We start from the raw sequence: 24,010 nt of genomic DNA, 5'->3' as shown, positions 1-24,010 counted from the left end.
CATTCAAGGTTGTAACAGACCACCATGCGCTGTGTTGGCTCGCCAATTTGAAGGACCCCTCTGGCCGTCTTGGGCGGTGGAGCTTGCGCCTGCAGGAGTTCGACGTTACAGTCGTTTATAAATCAGGCAGGAAACACTCCGACGCCGACTGCCTGTCCCGCGCCCCCGTCGACCCACCACCACAAGACTCTGATGAAGACAGCGCGTTCTTCGGGATCGTGACGGAGAGCGACCTAGCCGCCCAGCAGCGTGCCGACCCCGACTTACGCGTCATAATCGAGTACCTCGAGGGATGCAACGTTGCCGTTCCTAGGACCTTCAAACGCAGCTTACCAGCATTCAGCCTGAGAAACTCCGTCCTCGTGAAGAAGAATTTCAGCCCCGGAACAAGAGCGAATTACCTTCTCGTCATCCCCGCGGACCTTCGTGACGAAATTTTGGAAGCGTGCCACGACGACCCGTCTTCCGGACATCTCGGCACAGCCCGCACTATTGGAAAAATCAAGGCGAGGTACTACTGGCCCGGCCTTACCTCTGACGTCACCCACTACGTCCGGAGCTGCCGTGACTGCCAGCGACGAAAAACACCGCCGACAAGACCCGCCGGACTTCTACAACCGATCGCCGTCCCATTGAGACCATTTCAACAGATTGGAATGGACCTTTTAGGCCCGTTCCCTACGTCACGATCACAGAACAAGTGGATTGTCGTAGCGACAGACTACATGACGCGCTACGCAGAGACCGCCGCTCTTCCGAGGGGGACTGCACAAAAAGTGGCAAAGTTCTTTATAAGCCAAGTTGTGCTGCGACATGGAGCCCCGGAAGTCCTAATCACAGACCGCGGAACGGCATTTACTGCGGAGCTGATGCAAGGAGTATTACGCTACAGCAACACGGATCACCGAAGAACGACGGCGTACCACCCCCAAACGAACGGACTAACAGAACGTCTGAACAAGACAATCGCAGATATGCTGTCAATGTACATTGACGTTGAACATAAGACTTGGGACGAAGTGCTCCCGTATGTCACGTTTGCGTACAACACGGCTATCCAGGAGACGACGCAGCTGACGCCGTTCGAGCTTGTCTACGGTAGAAGGCCGACTACGATGCTCGACGCCATGCTTCCGCACGTAGAAGACGACGACCTTAACGCCGACGTCCACGGATATCTTCAACGTGCGGAGGAGGCCCGCCAGCTCGCTCGAGTTCGTATAACGGACCAGCAGCTGGTGGATGCGTGCCGCTACAACCTCCGACGCCGAGACGCCGAGTACCAACCAGGGGATCGTGTGTGGGTTTGGACTCCCATCCGACGACGCGGACTCAGTGAGAAGCTCCTGCGACGCTATTTCGGACCCTACCAGATTCTACGACGTGTTGGCCAACTTACCTACGAAGTGATCCCTGATGGTGACTCCGGCACATCACGACAACGCAGGCGGCCTGAAGTCGTCCACGTGGTTCGCCTAAAACCTTTCTACGGACGATGACGAACTTTTATTTTCATTTGTTCGGACTGTCGCTTATGTTAGCATCGGGTCGATGCGCTCTTAGAGGGGGGGTAATGCCGCGAACCATACATTGGGTTTGTTTATTTGTGTTTTGCTTTTACCGCCCGGCTGCACCGGTCTGCGTTATCTCTGCGCCAAGGGAAGCGCGTGTTCCATTCTTTCTTTCTGTGCCGCATGTGTTATCTGTTGTGATAGGGAGAGCATTCCGATCTAACGTGAACAACCCAGAATAATCTTCTTGGATCTACTATGTTCTCGATGCGAATCGACGTTTCGAGAACCACGCGCGCCGAAAGATAAAAAGCCTGCAGTGCGGACGCCGGGGCATTCGATTCGACGACACTCGTCTGTGCAAGTCACTTTGTTGACCGCTGCTTCGCCGCCTCTGTATTCTTTTGAGTTGTTAGGGGAGCACAAGTTCGCTCCAATAAACGTATTCCTCATTCAAGACAACTGCTTCGTCCTTGTCTTCGTGACAATATATATATATATATATATATATATATATATATATATATATATATATATATATATATATATATATATATATATATATATATATATATATATATATATATATATTTATATATATATATACAGAAAGATAGGGCAGCAGTCTACAACGCCAAAGGAGGCATAGGGGTGTGGTTAGGCTCTTTTCTTTTTCACTACGGTTTTAATATACAGAAGAAAGAAAGAAAGAAAGAAAAACACGCGCCCAGAGTGGGGACCGAACCCACGCCTTTCGATTACATGTCGAATTCCTTACCAATTCGGCGACTGTGTTCTCCTTCACTTTCTGGGTTATTTATATTTACTAGAAGTGTATCTGACGCTTGAGGGTGGTAGCCAGCGCCACTCTGACTACACGGGGAGAAGGGGTCCTTCTTTTCAACCCCCGGGGCGTGACTCCAGCGTCTACAGCCTGTCATGAGCGGGTAACTGGCGGGAAGCCCTCTTATGCTACCTAGGCATCAAGGCTGCCAGAACCGAGACCCTCGCTAGGCTTTCGCAGAATAATATAGTAAGGAAATGAGGGGCTCGTTGAGGAAATACAGAAAGATAGGGCAGCAGTCTACAACGCCAAAGGAGGCATAGGGGTGTGGTTAGGCTCTTTTCTTTTTCACTACGGTTAATGAAGTAAACATTTTTTTAATATACAGAAGAAAGAAAGAAAGAAAGAAAGAAAGAAAAACACGCGCCCAGAGTGGGGACCGAACCCACGCCTTTCGATTACATGTCGAATGCCTTACCAATTCGGCCGAATTGGTAAGGCATTCGACATGTAATCGAAGTGTAAAAAGACTTTGAAAAAGACCGGCCCCCGGTCGAAACGTTAGAATAAATGTTGTTATGTTTTTCAGTTTGACTTCTTTATCGTACAGCAAACCTCATAGCCAGGAACCTTTTTTCTTAACTTTATATATATATATATATATATATATATATATATATATATATATATATATATAAGAGAAGAAAAACTTCGAACAAGGTAAAAGCACGATTGTGGCCTACGTTTCAGCAAAGAGAACTTGCTTTCCTCAGGGCAAGTTCTCTTTGCTGAAACGTAGGCCACAATCGTGCTTTTACCTTGTTCGAAGTTTTTCTTCTCTTGTGTTCTCTACCATCTTCAAAGTTCTACTACTCCCTATATATATATATATATATGTGCGCTTTGATCCAGCGGCCGTGCACGCACATACTCGTGGATTCGAATGTGAAACCAGAAATTTCAGCAATACCAACTTGTGACCGAGACAACCACGTGAAGTTGCCAAGAGTGTGGTCATCAAACGTGATGGTGTCTCTCCTGCAAGAATACGAGCTATTATTATGCCGATGTGGCGTGAACTGCAGATGGTGTAAGCAAAATTACGTGCATTTTAAACCCTTATTTTTTGTGTTTCAATTCATGACGAACTTGTACAGACCAGATGCTCCTTCTGATTTCCCGCTACGAAGACACTGGACCAAATATAATAAACAAATTTTCTTCAGCGTCCAAGTCCAGGCGTGGTCACACAAACGCGGGCCCTCCCTTGGCTCAAAAATAAATTACCGGGACCGGGCCGGGCCCGGGCTGGGCTCACTTATGAATGCCCGGGCCCGGGCCTGGCCCTGGCTTGGTGTTACGGGCCCGGGTCGGGCCCGGGCTTCACAAAGTGGGCTCGGGCCGGGCTCGGGCCTTAAAATCAGGCCCGTGCAGTGCTCTAGTCCGTCAGCGCCGACGATGGATACTCGTGGGCCGGACGTTGTCGTCTTTGAGTTACGGGTGTGCCAGGGCGTCGTATCTGGGCGTGTTGGTTGGTTGGTTGGTTGGTTGGTTGCCTACCACCATGGCACATACCCACGCGGGGGATTGGCCAAGAAGTTTTGTGCCTAATGAGGATGTGACCTATATTATTTTAGATGCCAAAATTTAGAAAAAGAAATACCCAACAGAATTTTTTAAATATGTATAATATGACAGTAGATTCAGGAAGAAAAATGAGGTATGTGTGAATGTTTAGCTGGCTAGCAGGAAAACCTGCCTGTCGCCACAACATAAGAATGGAGGGTAGACACAACATCCCTGTGGCAGACTCCTAGGGCGGAAGCGCCTTGTGACAGGACCTCGTAACTAGATAGCGGAAGGTTAAGGCGTCTAAAGGTTGACTCCAGATGCGTGCGTCGCATTGGGGAGAAGCTGCGGCAATTAAATAGAAAATGTTCTAAATTTTCCAGTTCGTCGCAGAAAGGACATTGCGGAGATGGAGCCAGACGAGATTTATAAAGATAAAAATTTAGTGGGGGAATTTTGCACCGAAGTTTAGTGATTGCTACCTCGCATATCCTTGTTTCACAAAACATTGGCTTCCATGCATGACGAAGGTGACTATAATCTCTAGAGGATAGAAGGGCGTCTTGCTTATAAGCCTGGAGTAGCTGTAGACGTTTAAATCTCGCCCCCAATAGAAAACTGTCATTTGGACATTGCACGACCACAGGGCCACCAAGAGACATGCTGGCTAATTGATCAGCCACTTCATTGTATGAGATTCCTGCATGTCCTGGAACCCACACTAGCCGAACCTCACAAAGCTGATGCGGAACAAATGACCGGAATGTGCGGATAATTGGAGAATCTTTTTCGGATGTTAATGCGGAACACACAGAGAGGGAGTCAGAAAGTATAACTACGTGGGCAAATCTATGCTGAAGTTTTTGAAGAGCCAAAATTATTGCCAATAATTCCGCCTGGAAAATAGGTATGAAATCAGGTAACCTGATCGAAAAGGACCAATCGAGGTACTGGGAGAATATCCCGACTCCAGCTTTTTCATCAACTTGCGAGGCATCGGTAGCAATGATGATATGGGAATGAAGGGTTGACAAATGATCCTCCAGCAATCCATTTAGAATTCGGGCTGGCAACATCTTGGCATTCGGGGGGAAGATATTATCAAAGATTATTTCAACAGATGACACACTAATACAAGTAGAGGGGAGCCGGAAAAGGTCTCGTGAAGTGGCTAGAGCCATGACTGTACTAGATCCATCTGGGGTCTCTGGAACCGCGTCCACTGAATGCCTTGAAAAAGATCAGGCCTCAGACGGAAAATGAACTGGGCGTCATGTAGTGGGGGTTCAAACAATTTGACAAAGGTTAGTACGGTCAATAATTGGAATCTAAACTTCAGTGGAGGAAACCGTGCCTCAAGGTGTAAAATAGGGTTAGCGACATATTTTGGCAGTCCCAAGCATAGTCGCAAAGCCATTCTCTCGACGATAAATAGGGGATTTAATTTGTACGCCGCACAACCAGAAAATAGGGCGCAGCCAAACTCTAATACCGGGCGGACATAACTGCGATATATCATTAACAGTGTATCTCTACGCAACCCGAATTTGTGGCTACATAGCCTGTGGAGCACGCCTGCAGCTCTTTCTCCTTTAGTAGCAATATGTTTAATATGAGGACGCCATGTAAGCTTGTCATCATAGATTATACCGAGATATTTTAATTCTGTAACTTGACGGATGGATTGCTGTCGGTACAATAGGCATAAAGAAATGGGGATGGTAACCGGAAATACTAAGACCGCACATTTTCCCACATTAAGTGACAAATGTAGCCTGTTAAGCCAATTATCTAGGGTGGCCAGATAGTTTTGTAGTCTTTGGCACAAGTCATGAATATCTCTGTCCGATGAGTAAAAAGCAATATCATCGGCATAAACGTAAGTTGATATGCCATCCATTATGGGAACTGATCTGAGAAGAATATTAAAAATAACCGGAGAAAGGACTGACCCCTGAGGAACCCCTCAAAACTGCTGATAGTGTGAAGATGATATGCCACCTTTCGAACAGAAGAATGTCCTTCCAGTTAAAAACTGACCAATCCACGATTGGATGTATAGAGGGATTTCGCTACTCTCAAGATGAGACATTAAGGTAGTATACTCTACGCTGTCATAGGCCTTTGTTATATCAAGAGTAACAAGTGCGCTCACGTGTTTTAGGCTACGGGCTAGTTTAACGCGGCTCTCAATGTCAATATGAGCCTTCCAAATGGAATTCCCGGGTCTGAAGCCAATTTGAGTGGGGCTTAAAATCTTATTGCTTTCAAGAAATCGTATAAGGCGACCATTCAATATCCTCTCGACGAGCTTTACCAAGTTGCTAGTTAAGGAAATTGGCCTGATGTTATCTGGGACGTAACCCAATTCTTCGTTTTTTACAAATGGCACTATCTTGGAGAGTTTCCATTCTGGAGGTATCCAGCTATGTTTCATTGACGTGTTTACTATGTTGAGTAAATCTTCAGGGGTTTCCTCAAATTAAAACTGTAACATTGGCACAGTAATGCCATCTGGCCCCGGAGCAGCCTCAGACAGCTGTGAAACAACGTCAGCCAATTCCGACATTTTCACTGGGTTGAAACCAACATTAGAAAGTTGACTGACAAAAGGAGCGGAGAACACAGAAGAAAAGCGGGATTTAAGTTCTTGTGCAATTTGTTCGAGAGCTTCAATAAATTCCTGTGTTGAATGAACCACTGAATTTTCATTGTGGAGCTCTTGAACCACCTTTCTCGAGCGAAGAAACTGGTACAGCAAACGCCTATTCTTTGGATTTGAGAGAGCGGCAAACTTCTGGGTGTTATGAGCTTCTTTCGCTTTACCCACTGTCCGTTTGAATATGGCGGCCGCAAAGTTGTAATTGGTCCAATTAGACGGGCATTGGTTTCTTAGCAGTACCTTCCAAGCCGCCTGCCTTTGATTATACGCCCGTGTGCAATCTTCGTTCCACCACGGGCTATTGCCATCTTTTTGAGAAGAGATAATGAATTGGGAAGACCTAACAGCATCCGAAATGATCGAAGTAACTTGAACTGCCCTGCGTTCCTCGTTACCGGATGGAACAGATTGAAGTGCTATTTTTACTTTGTTTTGCATACGGTGTAAATTTGTATGCCGAATCATACGAGCACGTGGGGACCTAGAAGGGCACACTATCTCAAATAAAATAGGAACATGGTCACTACTTGTGGCGTGACCTAAAGTAGTCCACGAAGAGATATTGCCGGAGTTTGAAAAAGTCAAGTCTAAGACTGAAGTAGTCTTCCATCGAAAAAATGTTGCTGAACCAGAGTTATAACAATGCATATTGTTATCATTCATCCAACCACTTAGCCGCCTACCACAGGAATCTGTGCGGAGCCCCCAAGAGACATGGTGGGAATTAAAATCACCGCAAATAATAACGCGATTCTCACACGATTGCAAAACAGCATCGAGAGGAGAGGTAGAAATTACGCCTTCCGGAAAATAGGAGTTAACCACCGAAAATGCAAAACACCCGGGCAGGCTAAATGTAACTGTTAGAATTTCACAATCCACCGACATGAATTCAAATGACTTATGGGCTTTATGACAAAATTGCAATGACACGAGAATTAACAATCCACCTCCTCTGGTTAGTCGATCTAAGCGGAATATCCGATAATTATGGAAATAAAATGGCCTACACGGAGTCAGCCAGGTTTCTTGCAATAAAATAATGTCTGGTTGTTCTTTAGAGACTATAAAATCAAGGTCTGTGAGAGCTGACATGACAGAGCGGCAATTCCATTGTAGGACCCGAAGCGACATTACGATGAATTGATGGCTGCCACCGCAGCTTCCAAGATGTCATTTGTTTTGGGAACGCTTTGACCTTTTTTTGCTTTTTGTTTGGGAGACGATTCCAGTGAGCCCACAGTCGGAGATCCAGTTCTTTTAAACGGAACTGTTTGATACTCCATGTCCACCGGAGAGTTCAAAGAACTGGCACTAGGTTTGTTTTCAGGATGAATATTGGAGGATTGCAGCAAAGTTGGCTGTCGAAAAACGATTTTGGAGGAAGATGGATCACGTCCAGAACAGGACTGAGGCGAAGGGGGCACACTAGGGGGAGAGGCTGGTGAGTGCTGACTGAGCTCTGGAAGTTCAGGGGACTGAAGGGCTTTAGAGATGACTTGGCCTGGTGATTCCGAAAAATTTGACTCACTAAAACTTTGCTGGTTTAGTGACCCTGCAGCTTTTGAACTGGACCCGTCTGTTGAATCGCTTTGTACCGCTACGCCGCACAATGCAGACACAGTCTGGGATACATGGGATGTGTGAGCTGCCAAAAGTTCTGTCATGGCATGCATGTACCTGTCCATTACTTTAGCCTGACTTTTTTCTATTGCAGAGGCAATTATTTCAGCCAGAGACGAATCAACAAGTGTACAGCCACGGGCAACTGCTGAGGCATAGCCGGACAATCTTTCGCGAACCACTGTCATCGCCTCACTCCGCGTGCACCGATGTTTCTCAATCACTTCAAGGATCTTCATTTCCTGCTCGCGAACCGGACACCTGGAGTAGTCCGCCGGATGAGAGTTTCCACACAGGCAGCAAGTTACCTCCTCCGTATTGCATGGTGCGGGAGGATGATCACCCCCACACGAACAGCAGCGAGCCGCAGATTTGCATCCCCCGACACTATGGCCAAATCGCCAGGATTTCTTGCACTGCAAAGGACGCGGGGAAAGAGGCTCCACACGAAAGATAAGGGGCCACACTTTCAGTTCTGATGGGACAGACACCCCGGCGAAGGTAGCAATCACTGATTCGGTGGGATAGCGGGAGTCCTCCTCAATTCTGCTGCACCGGTGTACAGCTATGACACCCGCGGAAGCAAACTCTTCTAGCATATCGTTGACTGACATCTCGGTGTCTACTCCGCGGATGATGCCTTTTGCACACGCAAGGTGAGAAGGAACAAAGGGGCTCACCGGGGACGCAGCAAATGACTCGCACTTGAGAAGGTCCTGTACACACTCCAGGTCCGATGATCTAATCACAACTCCACCTTTCCCGAATGGACGCACGCTAGAAATTTTGTTGAAGCGTTCCGTAGCGGCACGAAGGGCGTTCTGCATTTTTCCAGGATTGTTGTGGCGAATCGCCCCACCATTCGTCGGAACCAAGGCCACAGGGATGTCGGTCAAGCCGTTGCGGAGAAAGGCTGTCAAAGGAAGATCCTGCGGAGAAAGGCTGGCCGACCAGGGGGTAGCCCCCCGGCCAGGGGAGTTAGTAGCCATTCGGCGCAAAAAGCGCCCACCCTTACTAGATTCCCAAAAACTGCAAGGTCACAGAGAGATAGATCACCAGGGAACCCTAAAATCCTGGCCAAAACCCCGCAAAGGATATAAGGAGTGATGCTCCGAACGCCGAACTCAGCAGCTGACGTGTCGATCAGCCAGCAGAGCAGAATGGCGCTCGGTCGCTAACCGCCTTCGTTGTCGTCGTCTTTTGTAATGGCGGTCTGAATAGTGGCGGTCTGGGTCGTGTCTAGGTCATTTAACGAAGATGGGCAGCTAAGGGTTTTAGGTACCTATACTTGAAAAGCGTCGACACGCAGTGGTTAAGAAAGACTAAAAGGCTAACGATGAAACACAGAAAGAACAGTGGAGAATCCAAAACAGCCAAGGTAACCAAAAAAGAGGCAAGGCAGATTGAAACGAATAAATGGAGGGGAAAAAATGGAAGCTAAAACGTCGTTAGAGATGTACAGGGCTGAGAAATTGAACATCAGAAAGGAAAATTTGTAACATAATTCCCAGGGCAGTGCTTTACTTTTTGAGGCTAGAGCAGGTTGCCTGCGAACTAAGAGTTTTGTGGGGAAGTATTCACAAAATTATGGGGTATGTGTGGTCTGCAGAAAAGAAACAGTAACTATGCGGTACATAGTGTTAGAATGTGAGGGTATCCATCCAAATCTACATGAAGGGAATATTGGGCTTCCAGAAGCCCTAGGATTTAAGGGTATCAGAGAGGAAGCTAACTTCAAGGCTGTCGAGGGGACGAAAAGAAGATTAGAATGCTGGTGGACGAAAAGCAGAGAGGGGAATATCGCCTAGGACAGTTACCACCTGTAACAGGGAAAAGAAAGTATTTCGGGCCTAATAAGCTTTAGTGCCTGCCCTAAGCAGCGCTAGTCTTAAACCAAGAGTGTAAAACATGGTTATAGTAGTCCTTTTTGGTAAGATGACATGTCATCACCCCGCTTCAAAGGGGAAACCAATAGCAATCATCATCATCATCGGGTGTGCATCGCTCGGTGTGGTGGTCGTCGTGTTCGGGTGTCACGAAAGGGTTAAAAGAAGCCGTCGGGCGGAAGTCGCGTCGTCAATGTTTTCATTTGGTGCGTCGTTGCGTCATTGAGGGTTTTCGTTTTTTTCGCAGTATTTCAACTTCACCTCTAGAAAATGCTGCTTTCAGTTTCCCCTTCCTGGGCCGTGGGACATTTCGTGCGAAGTCAGCGTGCCTGAGGCGACTCGTTGATCCGTACGGATAGGGTGAAGGCGAACAGTTTTACACACTTTGGCACGGATCGTTTCCCGCAATGTGTTTGTTCTGACACCAACTGCGTCGACGGGGCTCGCAGCTAAAGCACCAATTTGCCGGTTGTACTGTTTTGACCGCACATCAATGGTCTTCTCAATCATGGTGGCCTCTGAGATAAATTCTTCGGCGGCTTTTGGTAGGCCGCGAACGAGGCTAGAGAAGAATTCCTGTTAACTTCGCGCATCAAGGGCTGTAGTTTCTTCTCTTCGCTGATTTCCGGATGAGCACGGCTAAATAATCTCTTCATCTATTCAACAAATACGACTAACCTTTCTTGGGGTGTTGTGTGCGCGTCGGCTGCAAAAGGTCGACTCGTTGTAGGGGTGGGCGATTGATCCATTAAGCTTGCGATTAATCTATTAATGCTTTAGTCGCGATTAATTTTTTAAATCGGTTGGGGACACGTGAACATAATGAAACAATGATGCCATGTTTAAATTGCGCGTAAGTTTGTTGAACATCATGTTTGTGTTCATGTAACTGTCTTTACTAATAAACAAATAAAAACTGTGCAGGTATGCTCACAGATTTTAGTGATAAAAACCACAAGCTGATAGCCAAGGCAGACGGGAAAATGGGTACTCTAAATACAAATATACATGGTAAAAAAAACGGTGACCGGGCAACCCCATCATTTAACCGTTATATAGGCCGAATATGACATACGTAAACCACGATTAATCGACGCCCCCTGCAATTACGGCACCTGTCAATGTTCCTGATTCTAGTAATAGTGCGAGTGACGAACGCGATGATACGCGTCCCGCCCGCATCAGCGCCATGATGATGATCTGCTCAGCTCATCTGGGACGCCTGTGATGTGCTAGACTGACTTAACCCCATCTTTTATTATTTCTTTTCTTCTTTTCACTGTCTCTATCTCTCTAACAGTCTGCTCTATCATTTCATTCTAACTCTACCCGCCTCCGCTTCACTCGGATGTATACAGGTGAGCTGCATTCCGAGAGAGAGAAAGAGGGTGAGAGAAAACCTTTAATGATAGCTCAAGAGGTCAGCCTCACTAACGGTAGGGCTTGCAACTCCAGAAGGGAGTGAATACAGTGAGATGTTCAATGATATCCCTAGTGCATTTTTTTTTTCGTTTCCCAAGAACCTACACCAAAAGCTGTAAACAGGTAAAGAGCGTAAAGCATATTAATATTGCTTAGTTTTATTTTGTTATTAGAAATATTATTAAGATATTATTCTAATAAATATTCTTCTTAAGCCGAGGCAACCGATTAATCGATCAATTAACTGATTGCAGCCTGTGGATCAATCGAATTAAAGTTTTCAACCAACGCAAGCCCGAGCTCGTTCCTTTCGCACGACGGTTGTGCAATTTTTCAAGAATCCTCTTTTGAATAGGGCCCACGTTGTAAGGGCGCTGTCGTGGTTCTCAAACTAAATTCTTGCCCAGTCTTCAACGTAAAAAAAAACGCACGCTGGAGTGTTTATTCATCGTCCCACATGTTGAAACTCCGGACGCATTCCACCTGTTCCAGCCATTGTACCGGGTCTTCAACAGGGGATCCCCGATAGCGAAGACCCGGTAGTGGCTCCCGGAGCGGCTGCAGAACGATTGGGGGAGTGGCTTCGTTGTCCATGGTGTCTGTAGCAACGTCTTCCATCTTCACTTTCTCCGGTACCAGTCCAAACTTGGGTTGTAGACCTTGCTGTCGTCGGCTGGCACGAGTTCGGCTTGGTTGGAGACTTGAAGAGCGTTTTGAGTGCATCTACCCAGCCCTTCCATGAGATTTAACGTAGCCAAGGACGAGGCATGTTTCTTCAAGATACAAAGTTTATTGGAGCGAACTTGTGCTCCGCTATACACTTAAAAAAACGCAAGCAGTGTAGAAACAGACAACGAAGAGACCTGCACAAACTAGCTAAGGCGAATCGAATGCAGCGACGTTCGCCGTGCGAGCATTTATTCATACTGCAGGCCAAGATGATGGCCCATGCAGGGAGGGCAATACAGAGCAAGAATTCAAAGAACGCATGAACAGGATGCTACCTATAAAATGTCACAAAAACTTACAAATACTTCACTTAGCAACACCTCGACATAAGAACAACACAATAAATCGCAGTGGGGCAAAACGCCTTGCCCCAAAAACACAGAACTAATATAACAAAACAGCATGTAAATTTTCTTATAACGTACAAGTGGTCACAAGCCTAAGTTTAGATTATACTAATTCATGAGGCAAGTAGTTTTCCAGTTCTTGTAAGAAGTTTGTTGATTGTAAAACCACAAGGAGGGGGGAATTCCATTCGTTAATGGTACGCACAAAAAAACTATTCATGTGAGAATTTGTATTACAAAATATTGGCGTAATAGAGAGGTTATGTCTGTGTGTTGTTTTTCGGGCTTGAAGAAAAGTTACGTAACGAGGTGGTTTAAGTCCGATTTTCCCACTTATGATGCTATGCAAAAACTGGAGACGACTAACTTTCCGCCTGCGTTCTAGCGAACTGATTTTATTCTAAGCATTAGTAAGGTTGGGGAATCCTGTCTTTTATATTTTCCAAGGATGAGTCTAACACCCTTTCTTTGTACACGTTCCAAATTCAGTGTCCTATTTAGTATGAGGGTCCCAAACAACCGCCGCGTATTCGAGTTTCGATCGCACGAAAGTGTTATAAGCTAACTGTTTGGTTTGTGCCAGCGCCTTTCTAAGTTTTCTCTTCAAAAACCACAATTAGCGCAAAGCTGCTGAACACGTAACGGAAATATGGTCTGACCAAGATAATTTATTACTAAATGTAACACCTAAATATTTGTATTTTTTAACTTCAGTTATGATTGTGTCATTTAGAACATAAGAAAATACACTAGGTTCTTCTTTCCGTGTTACCCGAAGAAAGATAGTTTTTTGAATGTTTATTTCCATACCCCAAAGTTGACACCAATCGAAAATTGTGATAACTGAGTTTTGCAAACATGAGTCATCGTTTGGTGACGCTATTTGTTTAAAAATGACACAGTCATCTGCAAATAGGTTAATATGCACATTATCAGCAATTTTGTTAGTTATATCATTTATATATATCAGAAATAAAAGCGGTCCTAGTACGCTCCCTTGCGGTACACCCGAAGTTACTTGACGGACACTAGAGGAACATTTGTTGATTTCGACAAACTGTTTTCTATGTCGGAGATAAGCCTTAATCCATGATATGATGTTTGAAGGGAGCCCAATGCACTCGAGCTTATGAATTAATTTCCCGTGGGGAACCTTATCGAACGCTTTACTAAAATCACAAAAAAAATTACACCATCTTCCCGTGGGGAACCCTGATGAGGATGCGAAGCATCGTGGCGGTTCCGTGTGGTTCCATTGTGTTGCCGTTATGTTGAGTGGTCTGGTTTTTACTAGCGCCAGAGGGAATTCCGCTTCCGGGTCCACACCGGTGGCAAAGGCACGCAAGTGCTGTTGTGTTACGGTGAGTAGGCGGTGGTTCTCGAGGCGCCGAAACTCGTCCATCATGTTCTTGTCGATGTTGTCTCTGTGGTAGAATCGGTAGTCTCCGTCAGCTTTGGTGAGGTAAAGGTTGTTGACATTGGTGCACCGGCTGAGAGCAATGTACACGCCCTCCTCTTCGCAGCTTTGTCTTCTCGTTCTTCTTCTTCTTCGGCGGTTCCCCTACGGGAAGATGGCGACGGTGGTTGAACGCGAACCTATCTCGTGATGGATTCTTTGGTTGGCCAATCCCTAGGGGCATCCTGCCACAATCAGCATCAGAGGCGCTGCGGGCGGGGCTGGTTGAGCTGCAAGGCGCGTGGCGCTTCCCGCCACAGCTTTCCCACGGGAAATTCAGCATCCCCCTCCAAAGTTTTCAGTTCGTCGTTTCCGTTGACGTTCAGCTTCGCGTGCCTTCGTTGTATCAGTACCTAAGAAATGCTCCGCATTTAAAAAGAGCATATCAACTTCTCCAGATGAATCGAGCACTTCCGAAATTTTATGAACAACTGACACAAGCTGAGTTGAAGTAGACAGGCCCGTTCTGAACCCGTGCTGTATTGGAGACAAGACGTTGTGATCTGACAAGTACTGATGAAGTAAGCCTGCTAGAATATGCTCTAATAATTTACTGCAAGTGCTTGTAATAGAAACTGGACGATAATTTGACACTGTGAGGTTATCGCCCTTTTTATGAATGGGAGCAACTCTTGCCTTACGCCAGTCGGACGGTATATCTGCTAACTGTAAGAATAATTTGAAGAACTCAGTTAAAAATTCACATATCTGTTCCGCATACTTTCTTAAAAAAGCGTTTGGAATCTGATCAGGGCCCGCTGACTTCCTAACGTCAATATTCAGGAGCATGTCCAAAACACCTTCTCGAGAAATTGTAATATCGTGTACAAAAGACCTAGTTGAATTACATCGTTCAAAGTCGTCCATGTCAGAGAACACACTGCAAAAGTAATCATCAAACTGCTCAGCCATACTAGTGGCGTCTTCTACAATTTCACCGTTAACTTTTATTTTATAAATCGCCTTTTTTCGATTTACCTAATACCGCCAGAACTTCTCCGGAGCGTTCGTACTGAAATCAGCAAGGCTATGACTGAAATATTTTTCTCGTGAGGCTTTCAGTTTTTTAATAATTCAATTTTTAATTCTTTGAGACACGAACTCTCTCCTTTATGTTTCTTTTTCATTGTTTTGAGTTTTCGCTTAGTTTGGATGATATCTCTATTTATCTATGGGTTGGATCGAGGTTTCTTGACCCCCTTCAATGGAATAAAACTTTTGATACAATAAGAAACAGTGTCCCTGAACTTTTGCCACTATAGCTCGACATCATCATGGACAATATTAAGGTGTAGGTCCGGCAAGTGATCAACAATTGATTCATCATCTGCGTTAGCATAATCCCTAACCTGAGATTTTTGTCGAGGTCGTCTGGCATTCACTTCTATTGTTGACGTAAAGGAAATCAATTTGTGGTCTGAGATGCCAGGTTCAATTTCAACCATCCCTTCACTGAACATTTCACTGCGCAATAGGAGGTCTAGAATGTTTTCTCCTCTAGTACATACACGGACAACCTGCTGAAGACTAGAAGTTAGCATAATATCAACAAGTAGATCACAAGAAACACTATGCCCATAACTCCAATTTTTCCAATCGATTTGTGGCAGATTAAAATCGCCAGTAATTATTAAATTTTTTCCCCTGAACTTTAAAAGGTGGTCATATAAGTGCTGCATAAATTGGTCATCAGCATTTGGTGTCCGATACACTGAACATAATATGAAAGACACACCCCAAACAGAGACATTCAAAAACAAGCTTTCGTGGTTATCATTCTGATCTAGCTCCCCCACATCAACACCATTTTTTACAATAACTGCGACGCCACCGCCTCGCGTGCACCTATCTCTTCTAAACTGCTGGTGATTTGGTGAAACAATTTCACCATCCTGAATCCCTTCGTGCAACCAAGTTTCAGATATAACACATACATGTGGATCATATACTAGTAAAAGGTCTTGCAGTTTATTTATTTGGTTGACCACACTTGGGCGTTGAAAGAGAGCAGACGAAATTGGCGAGACCGTGATTGCAATTCCGCATGTTCTGGTCGTGTTTCGCCGTTCCCGTTTCTTTTTGGAATCAGTTTTCGCGTGTTTTGTGCATCATCACAGAAGTACAAGTCGTCGTCAATGCTAATCTTATCATGAATGAGCTTGACTTTTTGCCATTGCCTTTATCTTCTTTCGCACTGCTCCAGAGCACCCGACGCTTGCGCGGTGTTTCTGCGCAATAGTCATTTTGCAACGATATTCCTGTTCCCTTCAATTTTCGTGCGTTTTTCAAGACGGCTTCTTTTTCACAATAGTCCTAGAAAAAGGTTATAACTGGCCTTCCTGTGGTTGCTTTTACTAGTCAGTGAATTCGCGCCACTGATGTGCAGTTTATTCCCAACTTAGCTTGAAAGACATCCGGGACCACTTTTTCCCTTAGCGTTTTTTCTGTTTCATTTGGACCATCGCGGATTCCAAAAACTACCAAATTTGAACGGCGGCTACGGTTTTCCAAGTCAGTAACCTTGTCTTGGTGAATTTTGATCATTTTCTGCACTGAAGTTAACGCGATGTTTAGCTCTTCGTTCTCGTGGCTGTTTGCTCTTAATTCAATCATACTGCCCTCCAAGTTATTTAAAGGTTTTTCGAAACAGCGTACCGCTTTTTCCATGCACTCGAGTCGTTCTTTCAAACAACTAATATCGTCCCTAATTTCCTGTTGACCCTTTATTAATTCCTGGAACATTTCTTCTACGGTAGGACCCGGGTTCTCTTTTCAACGTCACCACAAAAGAGGAGCTTACAAGCATTCAAACACTCGTACGCAATACTTCTACACACATGTGGGCACGGAAATACAACCAGAAATCTATCGTCACTACTACCAGAAATCTATCGTCAAATCTATCGTAGTATTGTAACTGACCTGTACAAGAAGAACAAGACGCATGGTCAGCGATGTGTGCGGAGCGCTTTCGCCGTGCCCACTGGTAAGTCCATCGTGCGGTGCTGGCTTTATAGGAGTTGAAGCCGCTGACGTCAGGAAACCGTGACTTGAAAGCACCGCATCATCCGCTGTGGAAATGACGTACGCTGCATCACCGTTGTTGTCGCTTGACGTTGGCACCAAGGGCGTGACTGAAGGCGCAACAATGGAGTTGGCGCATGGCAGGAGCAAAGCCTGTGCAAGAAAAACAAGACGCATGGTCAGCGATGTGCGCGGAGCGCTTTCGCCGTGCCCACTCTGTTCTGATGTTTCCGCGTAATTCTTCTAGAACCTTGGAATTAAGTTCAGAATACTGGTAACCAAAGAAGAACATTCTGTTGTAGTGACCACAGGACGGAACACTCTATCAAATAAGGTAGCTTGTGCGCCATACAAAAAAGAAAAGAAGGAAACACGCTCTTCGCTTTCAACATAGATAAGACAATCAGGCGCGGCCAGACGCCGGCAACAAAACACGCAGGTAAATAAAACAGAAGGCATTCTTCGTGGCAACATCCAGAACGCCGGGATGCTCAAACAGGAACGCCTATGCATACACACAGACGCACAACGCCGATCACACACATGGGTAAACCCTTTAGCAATCCTCTGAACGTCTCCTTGACAAAAACACACGCCATAATATGACTTCTGGCTCAGTGCGAAAATTCCATCATCAACATCCACACACAGCGATTTGCAGCATTTAATATACAGGAACCTGACTTATACAAAACATCCTAATAGATTCCTACAACCGCAATCAAAACATTGCAATCGCCATGCGCCGGATACCTGGCCAGGGAGAGTTGGAGAAAATAGCTCTCACATCCGCTTACTCGCAAAATCAACGTTCCCTTGAGTCCCTGGCCAGTATCCACGTCAGCAAACGGCGGCTTGGAGTAGAAACACGAAATAGACTCCCTGTATGCTCTACAGCAACAACCGTCGCTTCTTTTCTGAACCGCACCTTTTATTCAACACCGAGAAAACACGTATCCTTCAATAATTGCAAGCATTCTATATATATCCCGCAGTAATTCCCCGAAAGGACAGAAAACACGGCACGACTGATTGTCTCAACCGCAAACATTACTGCAGAGGCTGGGCATATCTTGCACAAATATTTGCTACTGAAATAACCTTCCCTTCCCTCATACCCCCTCGCGGAGGGATTGACACCGTGAAATTCGTGGACCTTCAACGTACACTTGCGCAGCTGGCGCTCCTCATCACGACGTTTCAATACCGTCCTCGGATAAATATGTTATTTTGCAGCAGCGAAAGTGTTCGGGCAAATAGTTATTAAATTTATCAGTCAATAAAGCGGCACTAATCTTGTACTCTCCGGGAGTACAGGATTAGTGTTGCTACAGGATCAGTGTTAGAGACGACAGGATTACAGAGGCTACAGAGACTACGGGACTACAGGATTAGTGTTAGAGTCCCCTCATGGAAAATGAGGCGGCGCACGCCGCTGTTCGCATCCATGCGGACAAATACAATGGCTCCAGAATGAGCTATTTTGTATGTTCGCTAGCAGGTTTCGGCTGGACAACACTTGTCGACAGGAGCTTTGCCTTAGAAGCGGATGGTTACCCCGCAACGGCCACGCGGTAGCTTCTTGCTTTCTAATCACGGGAAGGCATTTTAACCACCAGCATTCAAATTGCACGCGGTTGAAAAATGTCCCGTTACCTCTGAAATACCCGCGAATTTATTTCACGGTGCACCAATATTTCCCAAATGTTTTCCTCCCCCATGAGTGTTTAGTTTAAATCGATCCTCGTTACAGAGCATGGATTCAGAGAGCTTCGTCTGTCAGGTACAAATACACTTAGTCAAACTCAATTCTGAATTACTTATTTTGTGCTCCAGCGGCAGGAATACTGAATAATTTCAAAGCAATCGGCAACATCACTCTCTAAGTATATGTGATTAATCGGCAAATTTGTTCTCTCTCTCTCTCACCTTCTCTCTTCCTCATTGATCAAGAAAAAAGGTATCTCGTGCATGAATCAATAAAAAATAACACGCAACTTCAATTAGACAGGTACTGCAGAGCACAAGGTGAAAGAAACCGAAAGGCCACGTACGTGTCACAGCTTAAATGACGTCAGCGTCGGCTGCCACAGATCGCGCAAGCAACCTGCCGCCTGGCACCATCTGACGCGACCCCTTCCCTATACTCTCCCATTTCTCTCCCCGGCTTCCCCTTAGAGCTCAATCTCGGCTGGTTCGTTGGCTGTCTAACTGCCTGAATGGTTCCACTCCCAACGCGATAGAGGTCCGAAAATCAGCGGGCCCAGTGAAGCTCTAAACAAAGAACGCAACTAGCGGAGCGAGAACCGAACGGCATTAGCTCCACGAGTACGGGGAAAAAACCACGGTCGAGACCCGCTCACCAACAACCGGTGGAGGAATGGGTCTGCCACCGATAGCCCCGCTTAAACACTCACGCACGCACAGACCGAACCCCCTACTCGAAAGCTCACAGTGAATGTTCTTTTTTTTTTCTGTTCGTCGTTTTCAATCCCCGCACCAAAGCTCGGTGTCATAAAGACGATTGCGTACGTACAGTGAGCGGCGCGCCTACTGCGAATGACGCCCTGCCGGCCCCCTTCAAATATACTTTTCCATACATATAGGAGCGGCTCGTAATAATAAATCCGGCGATTAGGAGCGCACCGCCACCGCAAGATGTCGCCACTTACCCCTCCCCCACCGCCCTGTAGTTGTGTCTTCCTCCCCTCGGCACTTCAGCCCTCAATCACAGCTTTTGCTGGCGCTCAAGCGCACGCGCGCCACGAGGTTCGGTCAGACTCGACTCCCGCTCCCGACCCGCCGGGCCCCTCACTCACCCGATTCCTTCGTTTCCCCTGCGTCGAACATCAGCGGCAGCAACTTCCCGTGCCTGCGGCCCTTTTGTTCTCAGACCGTGCGCCACGTGTCGAAACGTCCTTAGTCACCCGCGGCGCCATGCCGCAACGGGGAAAGAAGTGCATACATTCGCCATTCGGTGAGATGCGATGCGGCTGTGGCGCGAACTGTTCCGACCAGAACGCACGAGCAGGCGAAAAACAAAACCACCTCAGCAGCGTCGTTTTCAGACACCTGCCGCGGTGCTTGCTTCCTTTGCGGTAAACATAACTCAACGATTGGACAGCGATGACATTAAAATGAACTCGTGTGTCTTCAAACCGGACCAAGGATGTGAAAACTAATGTCTACAGCCAGCCAACTTCGTGACAGTATGGCAAAGAGATGGCTGTCATGTTATCATTTTTGTGAAGATGTCGCTTTCAAGAAATCAACAACATTACGCCCCTTATGGCGTGAAGATTAATTCACTACATTGCCATTTTTGGCAAACTTTCTTCTCAATACGGGAGTTTAAGTACTAAATAAGAGTAAGTCAGAGTAAAGTTCCGTTAAGCGAACACTGCTGATCTATCTTAACACACGACCTTTTAGACGAAGCCGAGCGAAAAAGCCGTACGCCTCAAATTTTTGCATTAAACACCCAGGTTCATGACTCAGAATTGAAAATCTATGTTGGAACTATGTGCGATGACATTTTTTGCTTACTACATCTGAGAATTTCTCTTAATGAGAAAATACAAGGCGCTAGCGCGTTCAAAACGTATGTACTACATTTTACCAAGGGTTAGGAGACCTTAAATTGTGTTTGTAAATCAGGCGCATTTTTGGTTAGCTTAATCAGCTTTTAGGATTTTTTGGTGAAGGTTGCCTGAGTTATCTTACCAGCGTTGCTTGGTTACCATGAAAGTTCGCTCAGCTCTTAAACTTTCAAATATGAGTGCGTGTAATTTGTTACTGTGGTTAAATTACAGATTTGCAAGGAGGAAAATAACACTGAAAGAGCATGCCCCATTTCTTTTTGCCGAATGTTCGTGCACTGTGCTATAACAGTGAGCATTCAGCCACTGCTGCTACGAATGGTTGCACTTCTCAAACTAAGTGATGGGCCTTGAAATCTGACAACGCCAAACATTTTGGTACTTTAGAATACCGAAGCGATAGAGAGAGTGACTTTAAATTGATGCCGGGATTCACCGAGGTGTTACCAAAGTTGTTAGGCTGCGTTCCATGGCGTTCCGAAGGGCTACAAAGCTGCGACGGTTTTATATCTTTTACACTACGGCAAAATTCTTTTTTTCTCTCCGCTCCATTACATATACAGCCACCAAGGCCAGAAATCAACCCCGTCAGCTCGTGGGCAACGCCTTGGCCACTGGACTGCAAAGGTGTAGGTATTCGTAATCACAAGCGGACTCTCGTTTAAAAAAAAAACCACAGAAAGCCAAAGCAAACTGTAACTAACACTAGACAAGTAAAAAAAAGAGGAAGGAGCAGACTGAGTGGTCGCTTAGCCACATAACGCAAGAAAAGCGGTAAGAGCAATAAAAAACTTAAAGGACGCGAAAGTGAAAAAATCCCCGCATTTCCCCGAGGGGAAGAATGTGAAAGTGCGAATGCACGAGTTGAATTTGCGCGGTTCGGTAATGTTCGCGAAAGAGAGATCACACACACACACACAACTACAAAGAAAGAAAGATGCATTTATTCACAGACACCTATTTGTGTTGTCGTTGTACTTGTTTGCTAGAGCGGATCTCAGCTTTGAAATTTCGTGTCAGTACTCCTTTAAGTGGGTGCATTAGCCCTTCTCACGCCCGATTCCTGGCCAATCCCCCACGTGGGTATGTGCCATGTCAGCGGCCAGGCAGCGCGCGCCCATCTCCCCCCGTTGCCAAGGAAGACGAGGAGATTCCTGGCCAATCCCACGTGGGTATGTGCCATGTCAGCGGCCAGGCAGCGCGCGCCCATCTCCCCCCGTTGCCAAGGAAGACGAGGAGCGCGCGCACCCGCAGCTGTTGCTATGTGGACGGACGGCGGTCACCGGAATTCAGGGTCGCTTATAAAGTGCATTCGCACTTAAAACAAAGCTGTCGTGTGAAGGCAACGACAGCTAGACTAAGGCAACCAACGAGGAAAATATCAGCAAAGAAAAGCAAATGGAAACAGACGTTACAATGAATGATATCAACAGTAACAGTCGATAAATTTATCCGTACACGACAAGAGTACGCACCAAGTAGATCTGAAGTAATCTGCCCGAAGGCAGGCTGGAGAAAAAACAATCGGACATTCCACTCTGTGAAGGTTAGACACTATAGCAGAGCAATGCAACTACACAAAAAACACTGTTGAGAGGAAATACAATATAAATACGGTTCGTCTCGCAACAAGTACGCCCAGCTGCCGTAACAAAAATCGATCCTGGAATTGTCTCGTTCAAATCGTTGCCTGCAAGCGCCTATACCGAAATCGAAGGCCACCATCTAGCGTCTGAAAAATTAGCCTTTTCCCAGCGCCGCTTTTAAAGTTATTGTGTTAGGAAATTCCTTACTGATTTGTTTTGCCTGCACCTACAATGCACTTGAAGTTTTCAGCCACTGACATTAAAAATATCAAGGGCACTTAACCCTCTTTCCGCTCTTGTGACGGCAAGAGCGTAACTTTTTAAAGACGTGTTTACTGCTACATTGTTTCTTCGTCTCTGTGTTCGCTTTATTTTCTTCGTATTTGATGCGGATTGCTTCGACCCGCCGACTGGCCGCGCTTCAAGGGACAGCCTTTCCAGAGTCAGAGTTCCCTTTTGCTGGAGTGCACTTGCTCACTCACGTTCCGTCACATTCACTTATCACGAGGCGCGCGGTAGGTTACCTCTTGTTCTGCCACTGATAACATGCCGGGATAGCACCCGACTGCTTATTTGGAGACCTGTGTGCAGTTCTCACAACAACGCAAGTGGTTCTTTTAATTGTTCCTTTGTCGCTGGGAGCTTTGGGTGAGAGGCATAAAAATCTATGGGAGGGTTGCCTAACACTGCTCCGCTCTGAAAGAGCGAGCAGCCAGGTCCTAGAAGATCGCATGCAGGCCTACACGGGGAACCGGCTGTTCGCTTATCATTTATTCGGCACTAGGTCGAACTGTAAGCTTTTTCATGTGCCCTGTAGATAGGTCTTTGTGTTTCGACCGAGACTCCAGTTGTGATAGCGGGCAGAGCAGCAGCTGCATGGCATCGGCGTCATTTGCACACCTTCAAATCCCGGCATGATTGCCACACGGCGATGCCTCGTGCCCCGCCGTCAACGGGCACGTTGCGAAGTCCCAGACGAAATCAATTCTGTGTGCCGCAAGAAAGGTATCAGCGACGCTTTGGCATGCTGATTGTGAAGGGGGGAGATATATGACACCCGGAGGAGTGTGCTATGTGAATAGAAATTTGTGTGAGCGCCCACATGCGTTCGGTACAGACGACCATTGTTCAAGAAACATGCCCATGCCAGGACAATTTTATAACCTGTCCAGTCTCCAGAGTTGCCCACGATTAAAGCATGCTCTCCATTTTTTTATGTTAACGGGGACACTGCTCCAGGCTTCTGCCTAAAGTTTCCCATCATTTGTTCGCCACAGGCAGTACGAGCTATCGGCAGGTTAAAATGTACATTGTTGGCGTGCCTAGTAATCCTGGCTGGAATGATAAATAAATTTAGCCACAATGAATAACTATTATGCAAAACCATGCCCCCCACAATTGCGATTTTCATTTCGGAGATAAGCTTCCGAAGCAAGATCTGAAGGTCACGGCACACCATCTCACTGGGAGCGGAAACTGGGAAATGCGGTAATACTCATATAATACTCATATAATACCTGTAGTTCAACATATATGATAGTGATAAGTATTGATTGTTAATTCGCAAGACTCACAGCGACATGTCAGGCGGCCGTAAAATAGAGAAAATTGATTAATTTTCAACGTGGAGAGACCAAAGTACATTCCGGTTCTTACCAATACATAACACACAAAAGCTAATTTTGAGCACACGTTATTTATGTGGGTCCTCCAGTTTAAATTACAATCAAGCGTAACCCCCAATTGTTTATATGTATGAGCTTGTTCTAACTCGAAGTTATCAAAGAAGAGTTTCGTAGTGGCCTTTCCGAA

This window comes from Haemaphysalis longicornis, unplaced genomic scaffold (assembly GCF_048455015.1).
Source record: "Haemaphysalis longicornis isolate Haplotype H1 unplaced genomic scaffold, Haemaphysalis longicornis Haplotype H1 scaffold_3, whole genome shotgun sequence".
Taxonomy (NCBI): Eukaryota; Metazoa; Arthropoda; class Arachnida; order Ixodida; family Ixodidae; genus Haemaphysalis; species Haemaphysalis longicornis.
This window is presented reverse-complemented; position numbering follows the sequence as displayed.